Source organism: Sciurus carolinensis, chromosome 19 (assembly GCF_902686445.1).
Source record: "Sciurus carolinensis chromosome 19, mSciCar1.2, whole genome shotgun sequence".
NCBI classification, from domain to species: domain Eukaryota; kingdom Metazoa; phylum Chordata; class Mammalia; order Rodentia; family Sciuridae; genus Sciurus; species Sciurus carolinensis.
In genome coordinates this window covers 10844887-10850071 of record NC_062231.1, presented here as the reverse complement: position 1 = coordinate 10850071, position 5185 = coordinate 10844887, and the positions used below count along the sequence as shown (strand labels likewise).

Genomic DNA, 5185 nt, shown 5'->3' with positions numbered 1-5185 from the left:
TGACAGTGAATACTATGGTATGAAAAGGTATATTTTCACAAAAATTTTTTCGGTGTTATTTATAGCAAAGAAAGAGAGAACATTATTCCAAATAACATCAACTATTAGAAAGTGGGTCCAGAATGCTCCTAAACTGTCAATTCACCCCAGTTGGTCTAATTTTATCTCTTTCTTTATGCATAAAAAATCTCATTTTCCTTTCTGTCAACTGAATTTTAATTTACTAGAAAACTCTGATTTAACATTGATCCTAATCCATTTTAAGCTGAAGAAAATGCTATAATGTTTAAAATTTAATTAGTGATTTAATTAGTGAACTCAAGAGTTATGGTAGATGTATTTCATGTGCTGTTTAAATATAAGGAAAAGTAAAAAAGAAAATCTAGACTCTAAATCCTACAAGGATTCCTTAACTATTTGATATAGTATCATCTTGGTTTTGATTATTCATGACAGTAAATGAGCCAAGGCCATAAAACTTGTTATTATTATTATTTTATTTTAGAGTGGCACTTTAAGACTTCTTGGGCTTCCTGGATGCATTTGTACATACAAAAGGATTGTTAAACTTAGTATGTGTTAGTTATTAACAATGGATAGGGACCCTTGCTTATCACTGAGTTTTACAGAAACATTTTTATATTCTTCTTTTGTAATCACAGTCTTTAAAGATAATAAGTATACTCATAAAGCAGAGATTAATGTGAAATTTATAAAGATTCTATGACAGAAGAGAGTTTCACATTCCAGTTTTACTAGAAGATACTCTCTTTGCCCACATTATTTGGTGTACCTCTGAAACATTTGAAAAATACTTTTCTGTGACTTACTAGGCTGTAGAGAATGAGTACTTTTAGATGCATTAAAACTTTCTCTAGTAGAGTTTAACTTTTTTTTTGAGTTTGTGTTTTTTCTTTTTTTTATTGTAAACAAATGGGATACATGTCGTTTCTCTGTACATGGAGCAAAGGCATACCATCTGTGCAATCATAAATTCACATAGGGTAATGTTGTTTGATGCATTCTGTTCTTTTTTCCCTTCCCCCCACCCTTCCCACCCCTCTTTGACATCTTTTTTCCATTGACTGAATGGTTCAATTGAATTTTAAAAGAAGGTTGCCAATTTTCATCTCTTGAGACTCTCCGAGGTTTAGGATGCTCTACATCAGTCTGCTTTTTGAAGTTCCTATCTTGTAATTCTTCTACCTACTGAGTAAGTTATTTGGAGGTGAGGATGTAGCACATAACTGGTACTCATCTGGGGATCCTTTTTGCTGGTTTGGCTTCATTAGTTATTTATCCACCTCTTTCTGTAGTTGTAATGCTAATAACTGGTGCTGTTCCTCTTGTTTATGTCTCTCAAAAAGTGAATGCTCCAAATCTATCAGTTTTTGGGTAAAGTTCATTTGTTCCCTTTTGATCTGAAGAAGATAATGTGAATGTTTTCCTCCATTTTAAAGAAAAGCATGGATCTTGACTGCTTCAACTGAAGATTCCTGGCTTTTTCTTTTTGAAATACCTTTACTCATCAGTTGGCGAGACTCTTCCTTTTCTGTCTCAACTGGGTTGCCTCCAAGTATTTGCGTTTTATCTGAGGAAGTACACCCATTCTCTGTCTTGCCACAAGGCTTAATTATAGATTCTTTAGAATAGGGAACTTTGGTTTTAGGTCCTTAATAGTTTATGACACACAACTCTTGATCATGATTGTTGGATTGTGTTTTGGCTTTTCCTTCAAGGCACTGTTCTGCGTCACAGACACATAACCATGGCATAGGTGACTCTACTGAAGACTTTGCACCTTGTTCTTGAATTTCAAGGCATATCTGAGGAGAAAGTGTTGGCATGTTTTCTTCAATTTCTTTGTCTTGCCACTTAGGACTCTTCATATCACTACTGTCAATTTCTTCTGAATATCTCCAATGTTTCTTTGTTCTTATTTTTCTTTTGTGACTTTCTTGTGATCGGATCAGATTTTCTGGAATTCAAAGGCAAAGCCAAGGTACTTCCCTCATACAGATTATTAATATTAATGCTTAGTTTTCTTGCCAGTTCTTCATCGTTTTTTAGTAGTTCTTCCACTTCACTTTGCCTTTTCTCTGCATGTTTTTTTCTTCTCTTCCTTCTGTGCCAAGAATCTCTGTATATATTCATCACTGGCTTTGTTTTCTTCTTCCTCACCGGCTCATGGCTCTGCCTCAACCTTGCTTATCTCTTCTTCATATTCTCTTCTTAATTCCCCAGGTTTACCTAACAGATGAATGGGCTGGTGACCATCAACGATTTCTTCCGATCCTTGCCCAGAGACTTTACGCTTGCATTCCTTTGGATAGTTTTTCTGAATTATTTCCCATAGTTCCATATTGATAAGAGAATTTCTTCGGGTATGGTACCGAGTCCATGAAGAGACCCGGCGATGACAGAAGGGACAGCACAAACTTGCCTTTTTGACAGTCGACTGGAAACACGGATTACAGAGTGTGTGGTTACAAGAAAGGGTAACGGGCTCGATTAGGATTTCCACACAGATCTGGATTAGGATTTCCACACAGATCTGGCACTGGCATTGTGACAGGAAAGGGATGGCTTCTTTGGGTAGAGCCATTTTAATATGATAAGGAGGCCTATTCAACATCACCACCAGGTCCCAATGCTCAGGGCGGCTCCGGGACTGACTCTGGGCACTGCTGAGAGAATGCCGCTCCAGCCAGGACACCTGGCTCAGATGGCAGGACTTCTGTTTTACCCATTTTACCATTGCTGTGGGGGCGATTCACAAGCCCCAACATTCCAGCTTCAGGGGGCCCTACACAGTGTCCTAAAAGCCCGTGACTGACAGGCCCCTCACAGCTCTTCAGTCAACCACAAACAAGGGGGTATGCATTTTTATCTGGAGAGTGGAGACTCTCTTTTTGATTCTTCATTGCAATGTGAGCTGTTTCCCTCTGCCACACTTTTCCACTGTGATGTTCAGGCTCAACTCAAACCCTGAGAAATACAGGTGACAGAATGTGTGGACTTGAATAGTAGGTCTAACAATTAGCACTGTCTTTTCTTGGTTTATCACCTTCTGTACACTAAGACCTCTGAAACCATCAGCACTGAAATAAACTTTTCCTCCTCTACAATTTTTACAGTCAGGTCTTTAGTTATAGCAGCAAAATAACTGACTAAAATAATCATATATATCATAGTACTTGGCAAATCCTAGATTTGCTCACATAAGGTTCATTGACTAATGAGTAATTATTACTATGGAGGTAGCAACAAAATTACATATATATTTTCTGAAAAAATAAGTGCTTTTGCTTTTGAATATTGTAAACACCCTACACATTTGTTTCCTCTGTACAGGTAAACATTGGGCTTGGGCAGGCATGCTCATGCACACTCTATTCCCATCTACTCAGGAGATCAACACAGGAGAATTAAAAGTTTGACATTAGCCTTCACAATTTAGTGAGACCCAGTCTCAGAATAAAAAACAAAAAAATAAGGAATGCTATTGATGTTGCTCAGTCATAAATCAGTCAATTTTCCCTGGGTTCAATACCTACTACAAAAGAACATAAGCAAAACCCACTGAATTGGAATATTTTTACTCACATCACAGTGGATATTTTCTCAATCAAACTGTATCAATAAAATTATGTAGAGGAAATGCTTGAGCTCCATGAGTTCCAGCTAAAACTAGTCTTGAGCCTACAAAAGAATACTATGAAGGTCCATGTGTCCTGATGCATGTAGAGGCAGATTTTTAAGAGCCAGATTTGAATTGTAGGTAATCACTCCTGAGAAAGAAGCTCAGAGAAGGAGAAGAAAGCAGATGCTGCTGGTTTTCTGGTGTTTTTCAGGTGTGGGGCTGCATTTTCCTTCCAAAATGTTATGTATTTTAAATTTGCAAACTTCCTTCCCTACTGTTTATTTTGGTAACATGTCTTAAACTACTTTATTTTCTTTATGGAATAGTTAATTTGTAGCCCTTTATAATAGAAACATCTTCTCAATGTGCACACTTCAGTTTTATTCATGTGATGAATTCATGACCTGTAGTGCTGAACACATTTTCTTTTAAATGTTAGTGCCATAGACTTGCATTTGCTATTGTTGAGTCATTAGATATTGCTAAGGAAGGAAACCATGATTTTTTTTTTAATTCCATCTGGATGCTCCATCAACTTCAAGAATTAACAAAATGCACATTAAAAGAGGATTCCATTTCTTGCATATTGTTACATAGTGTACAAAGAGAATAATTAGAAAAGAATCACAATCCATCGTATTCAGGGAGCCCAAATCTGTTTTTCTTGGCCCCTTTTTGTCCACATGAGTCTTGGCAAGGCCTATTTTTGTCCTCCCTGCCTAGAGGAATCAGGATGGAACTACCTCATTTGGCAAATTTCCCAAATTTTGAGCATTGTTCCTATCAGACCAGGCATGGACTCTGAAGTCTCTGCAAATCCCCATCCATCCACTCCTCAGCTGCTTTTTCAAGGAAGCCCCTTCCCCTACACTGCCAAAATTGCCCAGTCTCACTAGAGGAAGATTTCCAACAGATTTCAACCACAAAGATGTCCTGCAGCTCTGTGCATGTCCAAAGACTTTGATGGATGGAGATAAACCAGCTCACCTCAGAAACACGATGAGTCCTATCTATCATGCTGTCCTAAACAAAACTGGACTACCCTGCCCTCCATGCTCCCAAACTGCCCACCATGTGCTTAATGGCACTGGGTCAGTTCCATGTGGGTAAAAGTTTAGGCATGTCCTTATCTTTGTGCTTCCACTGGCTCAGGCATGATGAAGTTTGGACTGCTGTCCCTTGTGTGGGCATGCAGACTCTTATGGCCATAGGAGTTTTTTGCTCCCCAGGCATGTCCTGCCACCTGGGCCTCTAGCTCCTGTAAATTTCCAGCACCCTGTGCCAAGCCCTCACTTAATACCAGCACCTCTTTTCCCTCTGTCCATCTCCCTTGGAGGAGCCCTGTCCAAGTGTGACATGAGATTTCCAACACTGTCACTGGGTTAAAACCATCACTTCCTTTACTATGACAAACATGATGTGCACCATAATAACCTAGAGAATCAGTCTGAGGGGACAGGAACAAAATGTTGACATAGTGAATAAGGAACAGATTCTAGGTGGAAACCCATGCTGAGAGTCCATCTTTCTTGATTTTTCACA

General features: G+C 38.6%; 1 pseudogene; it reads right to left on the bottom strand.

The window, feature by feature from the left end:
• Positions 1-780: 780 nt before the first annotated feature.
• Positions 781-2605, bottom strand: LOC124970953 (E3 ubiquitin-protein ligase RNF168-like; annotated as a pseudogene).
• Positions 2606-5185: the final 2580 nt, after the last annotated feature.